At 39.0% G+C, this 12851-nt stretch overlaps 1 long non-coding RNA gene across 1 annotated transcript in view; it reads right to left on the bottom strand.

The window, feature by feature from the left end:
• Positions 1-354: 354 nt before the first annotated feature.
• The window catches only part of LOC113458634 (uncharacterized), a 56260-nt gene continuing 43763 nt past the window's right edge, over positions 355-12851 (bottom strand). The window contains exons 2-3 of the long non-coding RNA XR_003379059.2: positions 10356-10489; positions 355-9973 (exon numbers count right to left, since the gene is read on the bottom strand). This is a non-coding gene — a long non-coding RNA (uncharacterized LOC113458634). The remainder of the gene's footprint in view (positions 9974-10355; positions 10490-12851) is intronic.

Genomic DNA, 12851 nt, shown 5'->3' with positions numbered 1-12851 from the left:
TGCTGATCATGGGCAGTGACATTCAGGAGAGAGGTTATGTTTGTCGACCTTAACCAGGAGAGAGGTTATGTTTGTTAACCTTAACTTTTGCCTCCAGTGTCAAATACATCTTGAAATCCCATGTATCAAGAGTAAGCAATTAAAGAAATATTCCATCAGTAAATATAAGACTTCAGTTGAAGCAAAATTAGTCTAAAATTGGCTTTTACTTGTGACCTTTCGTATCCAGTGCTATAACTAACAGGGAGGTTACAGTGCTGTCATCTCCAGGGAGGAAGAAAATCTAAAATGGTTCATGGAACCACTGGGAATCTTTTCTGTTAAGGAAGGGTTGTGTAGCCAAATCCCTGCCCTTGCAGGATAAGAAAAGGAGAGAGACATTTCACAGCCACAGACACATCTCATGTTCCCACATTAGGTGCACCGTGCCTCAGGTATCCTATGGAGAGGTAGTTGGCCAGGTACTGCCTCAGTGCAGTACTCCTGCCAAAAGTAATTCAGTTGTTTAGAACTTACCTTCTGCTCATTTCTGATGCATTTTATTTTTTAGGATTCTAATGTATCAGTCTCCTTCTCTTGCTGAGTCTTAGAACTAAATGTTTTAATATTTTCATTTGAATTTTTGTTTTGCATCTTTTACTTTCAATATCAAAATTTGATCTTCATTTCCTTGGGCCCATCTTTCTGTATGAACTATTTTCTTTTTGATTTTTTTGCTTGCCCTGAGTAAAGGCAACAATATCCCTGCAGCAGTCAGCTCAATAATTCCTCTTCTAAACTTTCCTAGGCTCTCAGAACATTCAGTTGGATTTGTCCAAACTGCTAACCACAGAGGCTGCATCTCTGTTTTTAGATCTCCCCATTAAGCTGCTCTGAAGTCACAGTGGGAGCTCCCAGCTGGCCCTCGCTGCTGCAGGAAGGCAGCAAGGGATGGCTCAGGCGTTCAGCACCTGGTCACACACACACAGAAAGCCATGCACAGATGGAGCTCTGCTCCTCTTCAGGCTGTAACAATATTAAGAAATCTAATTTATATACAGAGGGCTGTAGTTGCCTGTTACTGCTGTTTTATTAGACTTTGTTTTCTCAGTGGGGTCCTGCCCCATGGCTGGGGATTGTGAATGTTAGAACAGTGCTCTGAGTAAATAATGTGTAGGGAAAATATTCAGACTAGTAATGCACAGCAGCCTGATTTGCAGACCATGCTGTCATTGTAGTAGTCACTGTTTAAATACACATTCCTTGATCAAGAGACAATTAACACAATGGCGTTTCTAACATTTTTGTTTTCTGTTATTTGGGCTTCTATCTCTACAGGTGTAATTGATTTAAATAGCTTTTACAGTGTAGTCTTCTCTCTGTGTTATATTCTATGTGTTTAAAATAGTCACCTTCCCCCAGCTCCCCTTATATGTGCTGTGTTCCCTGCTGCATGGTAAAAATAGGCAGCTCTGATGTGGGACTGCTTCTGTAGAGACATCCCTATTTCCCTGCTCCTTCAGTTCATCAACTCTGGCCTCAAGGTGCTACACCAGTGCTCTGAGGGCCATTAACTGCTTGCACCACATTTAGATCAGACACATCTATCTAACCTTATCTTTGAAAGGTCTGGAGAAAATAACATTGGAAAGGAGATCTTCTGTTCAAGCTTGTGCCCTCTTGACTACTTTGAATTAACACCCACTTAGAGGGGGTAAGAAGTCAAAAATGTGCCTGGAAGGTTAAACATTAAGTATGCAAAGCTAGACTTCCAAACTTCCTTAATGCATGAAAATGTGTATGTAAAAAATGTCTGAACAAACCCAAAGTTTAACAGTTGATACATTTTAAAGTGCAGGAATTTTAAAGCCTTTTTGAGGTTCCCTTTTGCTGATTGCCTTCAGGGGAGGTGAGACAAGTTTCTAACCTTTGCAACCATCTCAATGGAAGAGAGGGAAGGAAGAACACACAGGCAGAAAGAAATCTCAAATTTCATCTTGTTGTGTAATCTTTGAAGGGCTTCAAGAATAAAAATTTTTAAAGAGAACTCCATAGGTGCTACATGATCTGCATTTTGTCAGTCAGGCTTACAATTGCCACAGGAGACACAGATTTACTGCCAGCACAGTCACCCCTCTTCTCAGCTGCCTTGTCTTTCTCTTCCCCTTCCCAGCTCTTAGGTTTGTAATTGACAGCTCTCCCAAAGAGTTTGTGGTATTTTTAGGGTATCCACCGGGGATCTTTCTAATGACAAAATGAACCCCAGCCTTGCCTCAAGTTAATCTTATGTAGTGTCTCACATTTCATCTTGTCCTTTCCTATGTTTAGGGAGAACTCATCTGACTTACCAAAAATACTCCTTTCCTTTGCTTTTTTTAGACATAATTTGTTAAAGTTGGGCCAGATTCCTGATTCAGTTCATAACATGTCTGTGTTTCAGTTGCTTGGGTAAAAACAGAGGTAACTGTGAGCTGTGGAATGACAGCAAGTGGGGGGTGTGGTGTTAACAGGAGCTCCATAATTTGCAGAAGTCTGTATATTGTGAAATTGTAGCCTCAGCCCCAACAGTTATTAGAAATATCTCTCATGTACCAACAGTCCTGTGCAGGAATGCAAATAGGTTTATTGTGCTGAAATACAGATGTATTCTCTATACCAAAGCACAGAGAGAGTCTTTGCTTTAGACTTTGGTCAGAGGTGTTCAGTAGACCCTCCTGATTAAGATGCAGCCTATAATAATCATGGCAGTAATTCAGTATATTTTAAACAGTGTCTATAAATATTTCCAAAGTGGTAAAACCCTTTGTTTAATAATTTTCCAGTCTCGCTGCTCTTCGTGTCACTTTATGAGTTTTTGAAGTTCAGAGCATTGGTGAGACAAAGACAGTTGAACATCAGTCATTTAAGTAAAAAAAAATAAAAAATAGCGCAACCAACTGAAGTTGGCTTAGGATCTTCGTAAATTTTTTTTCTGAATTTATCATACCATCTATCCCTTAGTCATTTGGTCCTGAGTAAGATTGAAAAATGATATATGCAGCTTGCTGCCCAGTGTCAGCACTGACAAGCTTGTGTGACTGCATTTGAGCTGAATATTTCAGCAAATAGCATAGCCCAGCAGCAATTGCTAAGCCCTGTCTATATCCTCTCCTTGCAGTGAGCAGCGATTTTTCATTTCATACATCATTTACAGCTTGCCACAGTGATTCCAGTTAGCCAGGATATATTTCCAACACAAAGAGAAGAAAGAGAAATATGTATCATTTGTTGCAGAAGTTGGCTGTATTGGGTTCAAATGTAATTACACTACAACATCAAAAGCTACACTAATGGACAAAGAGTCAACTATGCTTAACTCAGAGTTAAATAAGATCTGTTTTCTTCTTGCTCAAGAATTCTGCCAAGTAATTTTGCTGCTTTGATGCATTGCATCCATAATAGTCAGTGCACATACTTAAACAGGTACAGTGCATATATCATCCATCAAAGTATTTTACAAAATAACAGATGCCTTCAACCCTCTTGGTAGAATTGCCTTGTTAATGGCACTTATTCCTGCTGGAAAGTGCAGTTCCCATTTCTTTAGCTCCTGGAGAGTCTTTAGCTTCCTCCTGGGCAAGACAATCAATTAGGAAGGGGGGGTCTCAGCAGGGATCTACTGACGGCAGGGTCTGTGTGACCTTAAAGGGAAGGCTCACTTCCATTTTTCTCGGTTTTTCCTCCCAGAGCCCTATCAACATGTCTGTATTCTGATCTGTAGTAAATAGGATAGGTTTTGTTAGTCATCCGAGCTGATTTAAAAATAAATAGAGAAACAGTGAGTCCTTTTCTTCAAAATGCTGGAAAACTTCACAGTTTGTGTGAAACTCTGGTAATCCTGAGCATTTTCCTTTGAGATCAGGCCCACAGATAATGCATCTGTAGAAACACATGTAAGGAACACACACCATAGACCTCGATACCTTCTTTCTTTCCTCATTAGGGTTTCATAATAATTTCTCATAAGAAACTAGAATGATTCTTTCTATTTTTAAGGGCTCAGAATCACAGAAAAGGCTCAGCAAGATCTCTTGATTTTTGAGACATTTGCAAAAGCTTCATTTGTTGAACTGCCATGACTGCTGAAGCCTTAATAATGAATAGGAACTTGTCATCAGTTGAAATGCAATAAAGGCTGAATTTGTGAAAAGTAGAATATTTGAAAGATAAAAAAATCTAGAAAAACATTGGTATTAAATTAGATTGTGAATCAGGATGAAAGATAGTAATTAGCAGTGTTTGAGGTAGTAAACAGAGTGCTATTGCATCAGAATTTTCAGGGTTTGGGTGTGCTGGGGTGCCCACTAGCAATTTCGGGATTGAGGAATTTACTTCAAATGGAAGAAGACTTTGAAATTTTCTCCTCCCCGTATTTCCTGTGCTTTCCCTCTTAATGTGCTCCTTAGCTTTGCAGGGATAGATCAATTTGCCATTATGTCCTCATCACTACTGAAATTTTGAAGTACCTACTGTGTACAGGGGTAGGAGAGTGACAGCAGTAGGAGCTTACCTCAAATAAGGCTCATTATTTAAGGAAAAATTCCTGTGTAAAAAGATGGTGGTATTAGAGTATGGAAGTATTTCACCTGTTTCCAAGGCACTGCAGAAGGAGAGCTCGGGGCAGCTGTGCAGGGAGCAATGCACTTTCCATTAGCAAATAGTCAATGGAGTCCTGATGGGACAATCCACGGCATAACAGAATTTTATTTCAATTCTTCAAATGACAGTAAGAAGAAAAAAAACCTGGCAAAGTCTTTCCTGGAATTATCTGTGGTTGTCAGACTTTGTCAATGTGCTTTTGACACTTTCTTTAAAGTTGGAAAAGCAGGGAAAGCTAAATGCCTGCAGCCTTGTTGACACTGTTTCCTTGTAGGGGAAATTGAACTGATGAGCTGTGTTTGTTCTTTCAATTTTCATTTGTCAAAATATATAAGGTCATCACAGTTGTATTTATTTCACTTGAGGAGATGAACTGCTATAATTAGTAACAATACACTTATTTTATTACTTGCTTTGATAGAAGCTGGGAGTGTAAGTAAAAAATCTTAATTTCAGAGTGAATTATATTAGCTTTTTGTTGTTGCCTGTTTGTGTTAAACTATTTTTTTGGTGTAATTAGCACTCAGTAAATTACTTTATTTTTGTTTTGTTTAATTGAGGTAATGATGTCTGCAGAGGAACACAATACCAAGGGGTTGGGTTTTTTTTTCTACTCTCAAGGGTCTCTCAGGAGTTTGAAACTTGAGACTCAAAACTATAAGGAGTGCATCAAGAGCTGTCCCAACCTCTTTTAAAGAGCCTTTCCCTTCATTGCTGCATAAAGGTGAACCTAACTAGTACAGAAGACAGCTTGAACAGAGGCAGACAGAGCTGAGCTGCCAGAGGGAGCATGGCTCACAGGCTGACCCCTCTGTGTAAGTGAGTGTGTGTTTTTTCCTTGCTGAGAGGGCAAGACTGGTACATTAATGAGCCATCTGCCTTGCTGGGACACAGTTTTGAGAACAACATGCCTTCCTGTTCTTTTCATGCTCTGCCCTCTAGAAAACGTAGCTCTACCTTTCCTTATGACACGGCACTCCGTCATATCAAAGGATAAAGAAATCAGTGATGAAGAGAGAATTAGGGAAATGAGGGGAGTTACAGGACAGAGAGCTTAATTAGAGGGATAAAAAAAATCAGGGAAGAAGAAGATTTAATGAGGCTCCTGTTTATTACTTCTGCTAATTTAGGAAGTCTTGCTGCTGGCTGTGGCACTGGAAGGTTAAATTGTACAGATACTTTCAAAATTAATATTGCAGTGAGTTAGAATACAGGACTTTAGCATTCACTTTCATTTAATGGCTATATCTCAGCCTCAGACTGTGGTCATGTTAAGTTTTAATTTTCAAAGGCCACGGCTCTTTCAGGGGTAAACTGCTTGTTCCTTTCTACCACAGATTGGTGTAGATTAAGGCTGCTCTGCTCTGAGTAGCCTCATTTACATGTTGTTACAGACTTTTGTCCTTTCCCCTCCCTCCAGTTTCCCATGAGTCCTGTTTCTGCTTGGACACTCTCTAGTTCTGAGCTTCACAACTGTTTGTGGGGTAGAAATGGCCAACCCAGTCACTTTCTAGAAGAACTACCTTGACTACACTTACTGGATCCTTTGGAATTCTTGCTAGCAGCCCTGCAGTATTGTCTGTACCTGCTCTGAAGACAGACTGGACTTGGGTGTCCCATGCTGGCCAGTCAGAGTCAGCAGAGAGCATCATGGGCTGTAGGTGCAGAGTGGATGCACTATCTGGTGACTGATGTCTGAGGTGCTGTGGGAGACGTTCTGTCTTGGCATGACAGAAATTGTACTGAGCTTCTTTCTTCACCTCATGGAGCTTTATTTCTCCCCCCTGACTTTTCATTTATGAATTGGTCTATCCACAAACTAACATTTTTAATGCCATGCTTCCCAGCTAAGATTATAATGTTTCATTTTTACCATGTGGTGTTTCCTTTTATTGTCCCAGACACTTTTATGAATAGCATTCCATGGCTACACTAGTGGTTGGTGCATTTTCCTTCATTATTGTCTTATTTTTAACATCACCATTTTTAGAGCTGGAAAATGGCAGTTACATAACTTTCCCTCGATGTGACATATAAAGATCATCAAGTTAATATTTATCAAAACTTTGAGGATAGAAGGGATTATGCATGCATTGCACATTCAGGAGCCAGGATTAGATACATGTTTTTTGACAGATGTGGATTTTTCTGTAGTTCTTTAAGTTCCTTGTGAGTACCCCCATGGATTCTAGGAATTATTAGCAGTGATCTTTATTTCTGGGATTTAACTTCTAGGGTAAGCCAAGATTTAGGCCTTAAGGCTGTCCAATGTTTATAGTTACTATACTCATGTTTCTGTTTTTCAGATGATTTTTGTGGCACTACCTCTAATGTAGATGCTGCTTGACTGTCTTTAATAACCAAATATATGGAATTTTTATGATTTTCTATAATAAATTTATGGCAATGACACCAGACCAGGCAAATCCTGTTCACTGTGTCTTAGATACTCTGTGGCCCAGGGCCACAGTTGCCTTCTTGTGATCTCTTGATCAGTGCTGCATGCCAATTGGGATTTCAGGTTGGATGAGAGGCTGACCTGTTGTACAGCACCTGGCAAATGTCCTTCTCATCTGCAGCCCCTGGTGCCAAAGGGATCCTGCATTACTGTGGGACAGACTGCAGGCAAGCCTGTCCTGCCTGACATGGTCCAAGTGGAGTGGAGTCCTTTCCACACTGGCTGGCTCGTGGAAAGATGAAGGGTTGATAAAATGGAGATGAATGTGCCACACTGCCTGCATTGATAGAGTTCAAGTGAGACAATTTCAGCTGTTACACACTACCTGAAAGCCAAGGTTTTCTTTTTCAGTGCAGGTTGTCCTTGCTCCTGTTTGCTGTTATTGATACACTAGATAGTGTTTTGTGATAACAATATCATCAGGGAGAACCATGCCATGTCAAGAAAGATTTTTTAATACGATCTATCACAAGAGCAGTAAAAGAAGCACTAAAATATGGAAGCAGCTGTGTCATTTGAACGAAACTAACTTTTGCAGAGTTACAGGTCTAGCAATAAAGCTGCCCTTTGAAATTCTTATGTCCAATGAAAGCTCTTTCCTGGTATTTCCAGCCAAGTTGCTGGGAGTGTGACATCATGCTTCTCAGCAGATATTATTAACTCAATTAAGTTAAAGAGATATAAAGTAAATTACTGCGTCCTAATTATACAAAAAATGGATAAACAAGCAACAAAAAACAATTATATAATTCACTCTGAAATTAAGATGTTTGAACCACTAACAATTTAAATCAAAGAAACACTAATAAAATCAGTGTAATGTTACTAATTACATAATTTCATCTTCTGAAGTCAAATACATAAATTTTTGTTGACTTAGTGTATTTTGGCATTTCTAAGTGTAGAAAAGGAACAAGAATGGGTTTGTCTTACGCAGCAGTGCCGAGATCTGCAACATCTGCAGAGTGAGAAGCTGAGCTTGTAGTGATGGGGAAAATTGGGCTTGCAAGGAAGCTTCATGCAGGTTGGTAGGCTGTGTCCAGGAAGGAAACTGGCACTTGGCATCCTGCATTGTTCATACAATTGTATGAACATAACAATTATAATTCTTATGTACAATTTCTAATGTACTGATTATAATGTCTGTTCCTACATAAAAGTACTTCTATGTAGACCTTAGAAAGAAAGGTCTAAGAGTTAGAAGCTGAGCTTGCAGTCATGGGAGAAATGCAAGGGTGTGTAATAATCAGTGCCCACAATGACCCCAGGTTTTCTAACAAAATCAGCTGTCAAAAGATCTGACCCATCCAAATACAGGCTGTGGAAATGCACCCTTCTACACCATTGCCTCATACCAATCAATAGCAATTCAATCTTGGCAGAATTCAGGCAGCACCTATTATAAACCATCTGAAACTGAGTTGCTGTCAAAGAATTAGACATGAAGAAGATTGCTGAACTAGTACCTGATGGGAAAAAATACTGCCATAGTCTAGTACAGTGAGACAGTTTCAGATTGCTCAGTGACAGCTCCTTAAAAATACAGAATTATACTGGAAATATTATAAATATCTAAACATAAATTAAGGTTGACAGCCTCAGCTTTGATCCTAGAAGGAACTGAAGCAAAAATATGGTTGTACTTATCATTCCCATTGGTCAGAAATCTGCTTGACCCATGTCTTGATTCAAAATAAGATAGATTTCACTCCCAAGTATTTCATTTGTTTAAAGCTCCAGTTATTCCTGAATGAAAAAGAACTCCATTTTCTTTTTATGGGAACAGAGGAGGGAAAGGTATTGCAGCATCAGAGGAAATCAGAGGAATGCTTTTCCTTCTTTTTTCTTCTTATTTTTTCCATTGCAGAACTCAGAATGCCCTTACTCTTGGATGCCTATATTAAAATGCTTTCCACCAAATTGCTATTTCATCTTTTTGTTCTAATCTGAGGGCAAGCATAGTTTTGCCACTAATTGGGTATGTCCTGTGACATAATATGGAAGAGGAAATGTTCCCTTTCATAACAGTGTTATTCCAAGTAGACATTTCATTATTAGCTGTCTGCTAATGCAAAAAAAAAAAAAAAAGTGAAATAGTTCTTTTTCCTAAACAGTAAAGCAAAAACCACCTCATTTTATATACTGTACAAGAAGCACCCTAACAATAAGAGTAATCTTCTACTACTTAGAAATTTGGTTAGAGGGAGGTACCTGGAGAATGTTACTTCTGGAGCTTACCGATGCTTTTAGGACAGGGTTGGAAGGACGGTACAGATGGGCTCATTATTCAGTACCCCTGCTGCCTGGCTAAGTGCACTGTTACAGATTGCTGCCATGGATATGCTGTGAAGCAGCTCTCACTACCCAGGGAGATGAAACGGGGCCCATTAGGGAAACAAGAAAATGTGAGGTAATGACTGGTTAATACCCTTGGGCGTGAGGGTAGAAGGTATGTGCTCTTGAACCATGCCTGTCAGTAAGTGAAGAGGTAATTTCCATGTTCTCTTGGACTGGTGTCCAAGGAAACCATCTTGGATTGATAGGGGTAATCAAATGTTACTTTAATTTGTGGGCTGCGTGCACATTTGTAAGTCATCGGCCATTTTACCCCTGTGGTGTTTCTCCCAGGGCACTCCTGTCCACAGAGTGTCTCACCAGTTTCTCCTCCTGCCTGCATTTTTCTTTACCTCCCGCGGCTGACATCTTTCCTGCCAGCTGTGTCTTTTCCGCAAGGTAATTCTCTTCACTGCTGACTGTGGTCCTGGGGGATTCCAGGGCTGTCAGCCACACTTCTACCTTCTGCACTTCTGTCTTTTTTCCTTGCATGTTTTCCTTCCTTTGCTTCTCTCTTGCCACCACTGCCTTCTGTTTCTTTCCTAATCAGGACATCACTGCACCCTGTAAGAAACTGTAACAGTTAAAAATCACTCTGTGAAGAATATCTTCTGAACAAGAAAGCAAGAGATTAAGGTTTTAACTACTCAAAGAGGACAAAATTGCATTTGTGCTTATAAATAGACTTCAAAAGGAAATACAATTTTCTTTTTTTTTTTTTGATGGAGAATAAAATACTTGGCTCCGTATGTGACACTGAAAATCTATGTATTTCTTGGTTCTTGAGCTTGCAACTTTTGCTTATTGGTGACAGTATCTAGCAGTCGACAGCTGCCTTTGACAGAGTGTAGTATGAACTAGTATTCACGCCATATGTTTTCTCTGGTGAACATATAGAAAAATCACAAAAAATATCAAAAATGGTCAGAAAGAGGTACAGACTTACTGAGACATAATATATTCTTCTGTACTGTCAGTTCTCTTCTGTTGAAAGTCCCTTCTTGCGGTTACCTTGGCATATAACTCAGGTACATCTCATGACTGCATCCCCACTTATTGTAGCTTTTCATAAGATAAAACCTATGAAAAAATATATTTAAGCATCCCATTAAGAACAAGTGAATGCTGTGTTTACATTGTTACCAAGAGTACAGTAAATTAAGAAACTTTTTAGCATTTCTTTGATTACATCAATGCAGTTTGTAAATATCACTTCAGGAGCATGAGGCAGTCCCCTGAAGATCACAAGCAGCTGTGCCATGTGTGGTGGTGGTTCACTGTGCGCTGCTGCAATCAGCGCATCAAACGGCTCCATGCCAAACACATCGGGTATGTCACGGATGCAGCGTGCCTCTTACAGTTTGCTTTTAATTTACCCTTTTACTAACTGTATTATCTTCCCAGTAGAGCTATTTATCAGGGTGGCGATTAAGTAGCGTCTACTTTACATTATGTCTTTTGAAAAATATCTAAATTAGGATGATCTAAAACTCCAACAAATTATGGGTACTTCAGTTGCTTCTGTTTGTGCTCCATGGGCAGCAATTTACCCAGTGTTTTTCCAATTCAGCTAAATGGGAGACAGCTGGGGGTTAGCAAGACTCATCTTACCAAATCATAGATATTTTAAACAGCTGGCAATAAACTATAATTTATATCTATAATTTAAAGTATTTATCCAGAAGAAGTACCTTTAGAATATACTTGAAAGCTGCATCTGAGCTGACATGAAGGAGAGCTTTGTATCTTATTGCCATGGGCTAGGGCTTCAATTTATAATTAATTTATATGCTGTTCCTCTGAAATGCTGTAACTTTTATTATTAATCAATTTAAATTGAAAAAAGTAGTAGTTCTAAGAATTAAAACCAGACTTCCTTCAGTAATTGAATTCATCAGACTAGTTTCATAAGCAGTAAATGTGACTGAACTCTGCGATGAGAACATCAGTGAATCTAAATTCATGTACAATAGGAGCTTCACAAAGTCTGTATTTCACTCACAGTCTTCCAAACTGTTATCAGTGATGCTCTGAAGAAGCTGAACAAATGAGTTTTCCACTGCCCTGACAGTTATGATGGTTCTCAAAAATCTTAACTTCACTTTTCCCCCTTTCTGAATCTTGAAGGCTTTAAATGCACTTCCTTTAGAAATCTCCTTCCACTCTCCAAAACCTGGAGATGCTCTTACAAAACAGAGGCACTGTTACAAGACTCGAAAATCACTCTGTTTCTGCTCTTTTCTAATTATTGCAACATGTTGTTACATCTTCATTGAACTTAGTGGGGCAACAGAGTTTTATCCCCTAATTTGATGATTTTGTGGTGAGATCCATGACATATACATAATGCAAGCTGTCTTAAGTGATCAGAACATCTGAGGGACCACTTTTACTTTGTGGCATTGAATAAAATCAAGATGATTTTGGTTCTTTTTGTAATAAAGTCAGTGCATGTAAGGAGATGAAGGGGTGCACTGAAAAGCTGGAACATTTGAGCTGCCTGGAGGTAAAAAGAGATGAACATGTAGGAACTCAGAGTAACCCAAAGCAGCAATTTTAGTCTCAAGAAGTAATATCATTATTTATCTTCACACATGTAGGTAAAAGCATATTTTTTTAATGTTCCAAGTATTGTTATAGCTAACTTTTAAATATTGCAATGTTTATTCTGATGTGATAATATTTTTTCAGGTGGGATGAAATACTGTTGATGGAGTTTGCCACTCCATGTAAAGCCTGAAGAAAAAAGGAATAGAAGCAGACTTTCAGTGGAATTTGCATTCTTCCTTTCTTTTCTCTCAGAGGGGAAGGTTAGTAACTGCTATTTTCTGTTAATCTCAAACACTTGCTTGGTAAAGTTTAGCTGCACTATTGGTGTGCTACTCACCAAGGAGCTGAGCCTCAGTGGTAGGTGAATGCACGTGGCAGTCGGTTCTAAAGTCTCATCTGCCTGTGACTCCATCGAGGATGACTGAATATCTGCACTATGGCAGTACTGTGGCAGAGGCTAGAATTAGTAAATAAATGCATTTGGTGTTTTGTTTGGGGTACTTGGCATTCAGTCTACTGTTCTGGAGCTCTAATGCAGTCTTAGCCATCTGCTAAGCAATAGTAAGACACTACTGAAGAGTAGTGCTTTTTGAGCTAGCCCAGTCCTCAAATTAGCTGGATTGCTCTTTTTTGCTTTGGACTTACTTTAAATAATGATTTTGCCCTCTGACATTTTTCTCTACTAAATTTCGCTTAAAATTTTATTTTTCCCTTTTGTCCAGTAATTTCTGCTGTAAATTTAGAATATGGTGTTATGTGGTAAAAGATGCACATATGCTGCTTAAGCTGAATTTTAAGGTCTTATGACCAGCATTTTTATTCTTAATGCCTTAATAACTTTCTGATATATTGAAATATTTTTCTTAATGACACAAAAAGGCATTTTTGTTTT

Source organism: Zonotrichia albicollis, chromosome 8 (assembly GCF_047830755.1).
Source record: "Zonotrichia albicollis isolate bZonAlb1 chromosome 8, bZonAlb1.hap1, whole genome shotgun sequence".
Classification (NCBI taxonomy): Eukaryota; Metazoa; Chordata; class Aves; order Passeriformes; family Passerellidae; genus Zonotrichia; species Zonotrichia albicollis.
Note: the sequence above shows the minus strand (reverse complement) of the source record. Positions and strands in the feature narration are given on the sequence as shown.